Source organism: Lissotriton vulgaris, chromosome 4_1 (assembly GCF_964263255.1).
Source record: "Lissotriton vulgaris chromosome 4_1, aLisVul1.2, whole genome shotgun sequence".
Classification (NCBI taxonomy): domain Eukaryota; kingdom Metazoa; phylum Chordata; class Amphibia; order Caudata; family Salamandridae; genus Lissotriton; species Lissotriton vulgaris.
This window is the reverse complement of record NC_141691.1, coordinates 43,239,765-43,249,729: the sequence shown is the minus strand read 5'-3', so window position 1 is coordinate 43,249,729 and position 9,965 is coordinate 43,239,765.

Below are 9,965 nucleotides of genomic sequence, written 5' to 3'. Positions count from 1 at the left end.
TGATCTAGATTAATCCTACCGCCTCCACACAGCTGTCCACGCCATGTCTGCACCATGCAATAGTGTTGACATAACAACTAATATGACCAAACTGGCGTCATGAAAATGATGAAGATCGTATGACGATGACTTTGTGACACTAATAAAAACGACCAGTAGATGGCAGCAAATAGCTAAATGATCTGTAAAACTACCACCTTTTGTTGCGATGCAGATCAGGAATCAAGTAGAAAATTCTTCTTCTTGACCTTCCCTCGATTCCCTTTTTTTTTTAACTGTAGAAAGGCAGAATAGCTCCAAAGAGGACTTTAAAGTATTTTCTCTGCTTAAGAAAATCGTTAAATAAGGGTAGGCAGCTGAAAGCATAAATTTCCTTCGAAATGGACCATGAAATTACGGGGGCTTTTTCCCTGGTATAATTCTTATGAAACAAGTCAGAGAAGACTGATTCATGCCCAGGTTCTGTTTTCCTTCTCTCATTCTGAAGTATCTTCATTAATAAATCCAAGATACAGAAAGGTATATTTGATGAAGTTTAATCCAGGAATATAAGATCCCATCCACATACAATGCCAGCAGACATCAACTGACACCAATTAGAACATTTCCATGACACATAAGGTGACATAGCTAGTGATGTCCTTAAGATTCTATTAAAGCTGCAGTGTTAAATATCACACATCCTCTTCCCTCAAAACAAACAAAGAAGAGAAAAAATAAATAAATAAATAAGATGCAAAATACACAAAAAAAATTATTAAGATACACAGATCATACAAAATCAGTAAGATAACTAGGCCTTTTGGACACACGTGTAGAAGACCTAACATTTCCAGAAACAATTGCTTTACTATTTTCCATATCCTTTTCCTTGGAATTAAAAGTCAGTCCTTCTTGCAATTTCCTTCTAACAATGACAACTCTATTTAAGTTCCAAATGCGATGATCTTGAGTTTGCACAGCATTGTTGAAAATTTTGATTACTTTGATAGGCTTCATGAACTTTGTTTCAGAACAGCCCACCATGCCAGGTCGTCTCACCATGACCTTATCGCCAACACAGACAACAGTTTTTTTGACATTTTTTTAAACATCAAAATAAGCTTTTCTACGTTCTGCTTTATCCTTCTCATTTTCAACAATTTCATCTTTGTTGCACACACATTCTTTACCCTTTGACACTTCATACTTATTAACCCAAAAAGGTTCAACCTGCGTGTTCGGAATTCTCCCACGAAACAACAAAAATGGAGTCTTACCAGTTGTGGCATGAGGAGTATAACGATATTCTTCTATTTTTGCCAAAACACATTTCCTCCAATCAGATGACAAGTTTTTGGCTAAACTAATAGTGTCCTTGATCACTTTATTAAATCTCTCAACCATACCATTGGCCTCAGGGTGGTAAAGAGAACAGGTCTTATGTGTAATACCTTTAGAAGATAAATAATGTTCCATTTCCTTGGAAACAAATTGAACACCATTATCTGATAAAATGGTTGCCGGAAGACCTTCTCTACAGAATAACTCACTCAAACATTGGATAATTTTACTCGAATCAATTCCTGACAAAAAAAACACCTCTGGCCATCTCGAGTACATATCTATAACCACCAGTATAAAAACCTGAGAATCCCTATGTTGTATGGGACCCACTAGATCTAGAGCTATGTCCTGCCAAGGACCATTTGGTCTTCTTCTTAAGACCATAGGTTGTGTGTGTGCACTATAAGACTTGTCACTGACATTACAGAGAATACAATCCCTAATTACCCTTTCAACCATTTTATCCATTCCCGGCCACCAATAAGACATGCGAAGCCTCTCCTTACTTTTGGATAAACCTGAATGAGCAACATGAACCAAATCTATCAAATTCTTTCTGAGACTAGATGGAGGGATCAACCTCGTCCCACGAAACAATAAACCATTATCAACAGATAATTCACTGCGTACCGTCCAAAAAGGTTTAGTCAAAGCAGAACCTACTTTGCAATTGACCCAATTAGTTCTCAATAAAGATATAACCTCACAAAGAGTAACATCCTTTCCCAATTCTTCAGACCATTTCTTCTCAGATAGAAATTCATAATCCACAACACACACCAATTCATCATCTAAGTCCAAATAATCGTCTTCCAAATCACTACTAGAAACTAAACGAGAGAGAACATCTGCTATTCCATTATCAACACCTGGAATGTATTGAATACCAAAACTATATTCCTGTAGGCCAATAACCCACTTTGATATCCTCCCAGATACCAGATCCAAACCTTTCTTGCTAAAAATTTCCACTAAGGGTTTATGATCAGTATAGACATCAAAGACCAGACCCCAAAGAAATTTCTTTAGCTTCCTCACTGCCCAAAACACAGCCAATGCTTCCCTCTCTACAACGGAATATCGAGTTTCGGCATCTCTCAAACTCCTAGACAGAAACATTATGGTTTGCATGCCTTCTGGACCATTCTGCCTCAATACAGCACCTAACCCTTTCTCACTTGCATCAGTGACTAGAATAGACTTGAACTTAGGTTTGAAGCTTTTTAACGCAGGAGCACTGTTTAATCTTTGTTTGATTTCAACAAACTCATTCTCACATTGATCAGACCACTCAAATTCCACACCTTTCCTCAACAAACACCTCATGTTTACTGTTAATTCAGCAAAGCCTTTGACAAATTTTGCATAATATTCTATCATGCCTAACAGCTTCATGAGTTCAGATTTATTTTCCGGTGCCACCATTTTGTTTATGGTGTCTACCAATTCGGATTTAGGTTTCACACCATCACCTGAAATATTATGTCCTAAGTAATTAATAGAATCAGACCTGAATCTACATTTGCAAGCTTTTACAGTGAGATTGTGTTTGCTGAATCTTTCTAATACCATGTTCAACGTTATATCATGATCAGACACATTATCTGCGAAGATTAATACATCATCTTGATATAAACAAACACCAGGAACATCTTTTAATACTTTTTCCATAACCCGCTGAAACACAGAAGAAGCAGAAACTAACCCAAATGGCATCCTCTTAAATCTATAGGTGCCAAAAGGTGTAATAAAAGACGTAAGATCTCTGCAAGACTCCTCCAATTCAATTTGGTGATAGGCAGAGGTAAGATCTATTGTACTAAAGACTTTGGCATTTCCTAATAATACCAATAACTCTGCAATATTAGGTAAGGGATATCTATCAACAATTACACATTTATTCCGTTGCCTGAGATCAATGCATAAGCGCAAATCGCCATTAGGTTTTCGCGCTGCGACGACTGGAGCCATCCATTCACAACCCTCTATTTCTTCAATTATGCCATTTTCAATGAGTTTTTCAATTTCTATTTTCATATCTTCTTTTACAGCTAAAGGTACACTTCGGACCTTACAGCTTACAGGAATAGAGTCATCCCTTACCCGTATTTTATGCTGATAACCTTTAAGACAACCTAGAGTTTCTTTAAAGACATTGGGAAATTTCTCTTTTAACTCACATGTAAATTTGTCTTCCATTGACTTCCCTTCAATTGATTTCTTCTCTTCAATTAATTTTTCTTCTTCATTTGTAACATTAAGAATTCTGTCTCTCAATTGTATGCAGGGAGTGGCATTAGGATCTAAATATACACCCAGATCACCTTGATGAAACCAGCTGATGATGCTGTCACCCTTCTTTGAGACATACACATTACCAGACACAAACCTAGACTTGTACTCTATAAGACCCATAAAATAACCATGTAGTTTTCCAATGCCGACTACGCCAGTGAAGTATCTTCATTAATAAATCCAAGATACAGAAAGGTATATTTGATGAAGTTTAATCCAGGAATATAAGATCCCATCCACATACAATGCCAGCAGACATCAACTGACACCAATTAGAACATTTCCATGACACATAAGGTGACATAGCTAGTGATGTCCTTAAGATTCTATTAAAGCTGCAGTGTTAAATATCACACATTCCTATTCTCGGAAAGCAGTAGGGAGGCAGCAAAGTAAAAACTGCGTGCAGGAAGAAAACAGTAAAAGTCCTTAACGCTAAACCCATCGTTATGCTGCTCACAGACCTGGACTGGCAAACTTAAACCATATGTAGGCAGTAAGTGGGCAAGGTAGAAATTACGGTAGTCCCTGGCGCTCATCTGAATTAACTAGTTAATGCCTTCAATAACAAGTAGGTGCAGGCAGGAAGAAGCGTTCCACTGTGAATAGGCACGGACAGGCATACTAAAGATGTATGCAAGCATAGACTGGCAAATCCAATTTGGAGGGCGACCGGTGGTAGGTCACTGGTGGGGCTAACTAAGGGGTGCCAGTAAACTTCGAGTAGTTTTAAAGAAATTCTTTTTCCTTACTTGAAAATCTTGATCATGAAGTTTCATGGAGATCCTTGAAGTTGTAAGCCGTGCAGGTAAGTCCAAAACGTCGCCAAATGTAATAAGATGATCTGTAGCCGAGTAGTATTGATTGATGCTGGTTTATTGATGGATTTCAGGTTAAATCAAGTAATCATTCAAATATCATTCAAGTCTCTCCTAAGCCCCACCAGGAGCAGCTCTCTTGCTACTCAGCCCTCTCTTCCAACTGTCATCCATCCACTAGGCACAAAACACATTCCATATTACCTCACACACTCAACATTCCACCATTCACCCAGATAGGCTGAGTAGCAAGACAGGTTAATTAGAAAGGCACATGGAATCCAAACCATGATAACACACCGACACTCAGAAGAGTGATGATACTTCCTGATAGTTGCATTCTGTGTTCGCTTCTGCTGATACGTTATTGTTGGTGCTCCCCTGGCTTCTAGCAGACACTGCACAGATGGTGGAGGTCCAAAAACATGAGGTAAAATCAATACCAGAATGTTTCATAGGATGGTGGATTAAATTAGATTCAAATTTATATAATTTGGTCTTCTTACACCATCAGATGACAACAGAGTATCTCCTCTACATCTGTGGTTGTTCCTCAGGTGAAACTCACCCATTGCCAAGTTCTTGTACTGGTTACTGATTTGGCTTCTTAGATTCATCCTCCAAACCTGAGGAGCTACAAATGTTACAGCTGAGAGTGGCACGCATATCTGTCTCTCTTGTTTCCTAAGGGATCCTCTGGAATCTCAGGATCTGTGGGACTGGAATGTGCATTACCCGCATTTCGCATTCCACACACCTAAGCCACTCTACCTAGCAATAAACCTTCATGCTTAGAAAGTTCCAGTTTGAATGTTTTTGGATTGTTCTTATACACAAATAAGAGGAAGTGCTGCCTGGGACTGTAGTATTCATAGCATTGTGGATGATGACTTAGGAATCATTATGAGGTCATCGTCGGCGGAAGCATTGCATGACTCTGTTTATGTTTTTCGTTGGACTGTTAAGAAGTCATGTTGGAAGGTGTATTTGTGTATGTTATATTCTTTGTTACTAGAGATTTCAATCAAAAAGCTATGCTTTTTGCCTCTGTGTCATTAATAGAATCTAAACCTCCCCAATAGTGGGTGGAATTTCATATTGCCATCAAGCACCTCCAGATTTCCTGCACGCTTGTTAACACAGGCTCCTTTCCCAAACACTAGAATTATACAGCTGAATCTACAGAATCCTGAAGCCTTCATAATAATTTTATATCAGAGATAGCTTTCTGACTGTTCAAGTCCTGAGTAAGCCATTGCTGGCTACAAAATCTTACATCCTTATAGACCTAACTAAGCCAGTGGTATTCGAGCTTCCATACCAGTGCTTAGGATTTTCAATATCTCTTCTACTCATTAGTCTTTTGCAGAAATTGTATTTCGACTAAATGCCATTCCCACCATCGGCCTTAAAGATGCTCCAATGTACAGTTTGTCAGGATGTGCTACTAAGTTTAGCTTAATAATCTCTGATTTGTTAACCTAAATATCCAGTTTCACTACTCTTGCTGATCACAATATATGGGTGGATGACATCATTCAACCAGGATGATGGTCCCCTAGTGACTCAGCATCTGAGCTAGGTCTTTCTCAAGGATACGACTCTTTGTACCAGTCACACTTTAAATTCTATTTTATATCTTGCTCTGCCATCCATACGGACACTCATTATCCATTTTTAAGGACATAGTTTCAAAGATGCCTCTGTCTACTAGCCCACCTCATCGCCAATAGGCATGTGCTATGTGCTGCCCTGTTATCTCTGCTTCCAATGTCACTAGCCCACCTGAGGTATTTCCTCATACCAGTAATAGGGCTTGTTCATGCTGTAAATTGCTAGAGCAAATTGTTGTTCAGACTGTGCCAGTAAAAACTGCTGTTTCGAGTCCTCCGAGATTCTTGCCGGTCTTAACCTTGTTGTAAGGAGAGACTGTTTGTGGCTCACCACCATGGTAAAGCTTTAGAACATTCCTGAAGCACATGCTGCAGCCATGAGGCTGTGGAAATGTAGAGATGAGTCACCAAAGATTATTAAAAAAACTCATCAGCTCTACAAGAACATCTTTATATCTTCAAGAAGTTGAAGCTGCTAATAATGCTACTCAGGGCATTTTAAAGAACTGTTACTCCGCTACGACCACTCCACAGACTCCCGACCCCAACCACCTACAATGCATCCTTCTCAACACCCGCTCGGTCCACAGACACGCCATTGACCTATGGAATCTACTAGACACCATCTCTCCAGATGTTGCCTTCCTAACAGAAACATGGATGAACGCCTCCTCCGCCCCAGACATCACCATTGCCATCCCTGAAGACTATAAGATCACACGCAAGGACCGTACCGGCCACACAGGAGGAGGAATCGCTATCGTCCATAAGAAATCTATCCGCATCTCAACCAGCTCTGACGCCAACCTCGCCAACTCCGAACACCTTCACTTCCAGATCCACATCGACCCCAAGACCACACTCAGAGGCACCCTCCTCTACAGACCACCAGGACCCCGCGCAAAATTCAGTGAAGACATCACGGACTTCATCACTCCACACGCGCTGCCCTCCAAAGACTACATCCTTCTGGGAGACCTCAACTTTCACCTTGAAAAGAGCAACGACCGCAACACCACCACCCTCCTGGACAACCTCGCCAACCTCGGACTTAAACAACTAGTCACTTCCCCCACCCACATCGCAGGTCACACACTCGACCCCATCTTCTCCTCCAGCAATCATGTCTCCTTCAGCCACACTACGGATCTCCTCTGGACTGACCACAGCTGCGTTCACTTTACCTACAACAAGCCGAAACCCATCAACCACCCCCAACCGACTCTGCAAAGAAACTGGAACAAAATTACCACCGACCAGATCTCCGCATCGCTCCTTCTAAACACCCCAGCCCACTCTTCTAACCCAAACCAAGCCGCCGCCAACCTCACACTATGGTTATCCAACACCGCCGACACCTTAGCACCACTGAAAAAACGTCAAAGCAAACCTGGCAGCAAGAAGGCCTCATGGTTCAACGATGATCTTAAGAAGTCCAAGAAACTCTGCCACTCCCTGGAAAAGGCCTGGAAAAAAGACCCAACTACTAGCACCAAGGACGCCTTCAAAAACGCCACCCGCACTCACCACCAGCTAATCCGAAAGGCCAAGAAAACAGCATTCAAGGATCGACTTGACAACAACGCCCACAACAGCAAGGAACTCTTCAACATCGTCAGGGAATTTTCCAATCCCTCGGCCAACTCCAACGACATCACCCCCTCTCAAGCCCTCTGCGACTCCCTAGCCTCATTCTTCCACAACAAAATTGCAGACATCCACAACAGCTTCGACAACCAACCCGGAGACCAACCCATCCAACCACCTGCTGAACATTCTCCCCCGTGAACACCCTTAACGACTGGAACCCAATCTCCACTGAAGACACAATCCGCCTGATGAATTCCATCCACTCAGGATCCCCCACAGACCCATGTCCTCACCACATCTTCAACAAAGCAGACTCCGTCATAGCACCGCACCTCCGAGACATCATCAACTGCTCCTTCAACTCCGCCACCTTCCCGGAAAGCTGGAAACACGCTGAACTCACCGCCATTCTGAAAAAACCCACAGCGGACCCCACCGAACTCAAAAATTACCGCCCCATTTCGCTCCTTCCATTCCCGGCCAAAGTCATCGAGAAAGCTGTCAACAACCAGCTCGCCGCTTTCCTCGAAGCCAACAAATCACTCGACTCCTCACAATCTGGCTTCCGAGCAAAACACAGCACTGAGACCGCCCTCATCGCAGCAACAGACGACATTCGAACTCTACTGGACAATGGAGGCACAGTCGCCCTCATCCTCCTCGACCTCTCTGCAGCATTCGACACAGTCTGCCACATCACCCTCTTACAACGCCTCAATAACATCGGAATACAAGGAAAAGCACTTGAATGGATCACCTCGTTCCTCACCGGAAGAACCCAGAGAGTCCGCCTTCCACCATTCAAGTCCGAGGCCACTGAAGTCATCTGTGGCGTACCACAAGGATCCTCACTCAGCCCCACCCTCTTCAACGTATACATGAGCCCCCTCGCGGCCATCGCCCGCCAACACAACCTCAACATCATCTCCTACGCAGATGACACTCAACTAATCCTTTCTCTCACCAATGACCCCAGCACCGCCAAAACTAACCTACACGAAGGAATGAAAGAAGTTGCCGAATGGATGAAACAAAGCCGTCTGAAACTGAACTCAGACAAAACAGAAGTCCTCATCTTAGGTACATCCCCCTCTGCATGGGACGACTCTTGGTGGCCGGAAGCCCTTGGAAAAGCACCCATCCCGACAGACCACGCACGGAACCTAGGCGTCATCCTGGATTCCTCACTCTCAATGAACCGACAAGTCAGCGCCGTATCCTCATCCTGCTTCAACATTCTCCGCATGCTCAAAAAAACTTTTCGCTGGATCCCCACCGAAACAAGGAAAACAGTCACCCATGCTCTGGTTACGAGCCGACTGGACTACGGAAACACCCTCTACGCAGGTACTACCGCTAAACTCCAGAAGAAACTCCAACGAATCCAAAACGCCTCAGCCAGGATCATATTAGACATCCCGCGCAACGATCACATCTCTGGTCACCTGAAAGACCTCCACTGGCTACCCGTCAATAAGAGAATCACCTTCCGACTGCTAACCCACGCACACAAATCACTCTACGACATCGGACCAGAATGCCTCAACTCACGGCTGTCCTTCTACACCCCCTCCCACCAACTACGTTCTTCCAGCCAAGCCCTCACCACCGTACCTCGCATCAACAAGACCACCATGGGAGGCAGATCCTACTCATACCTAGCCGCTAAAACATGGAACTCACTCCCCGCTTACCTTCGCCTTACCCAGAACCACCTAGCATTCAGAAAGCAACTTAAAACGTGGATATTTGACAAGTAATCCTCCTCCCCTTTATAAGCGCCTTGAGACCCTCTGGGTATGTAGTGCGCTATATAAATTATCTGACTTGACTTAAACAGCTTCATTTCTCTGGATACCTCAGTATTTTCACAGTGATCGATTTTTTGTTCCTTTCTGGAGAGGCAGAAAGAATCACCTTTATTTTAGGAATCAGTTGTCTTTCATTCTACAGATATGGCAAGTGAGTTGATTTTAAGTATTACATTTAGTTTATTGTGACACCCTTGTCCTCCAACCTTTATCAAGAATTCAAGGGCATGGTTCTACTGTAGACATGGTGTAAAAATAGCTTTTTCAGAAGTTTAAGAATTCCATCCTTCCCTCATTGTTCAACTAACTGTCCCCAACAACACCAGAACCCTCCACGACAGGTGAGAAACAGCAGCCCTGAACCTCCTCGTCTCCCTAGCAGTGTTCGACACCGTGTTCCAACACACCCTTATCAAAAGGCTTCACCAAATTGGAATCCAAGTGAAGGCCCGCAAATGGATTGCCTCCATCATCACCGGAAGAACACATAGAATCCGCTTACCACCTTTTAT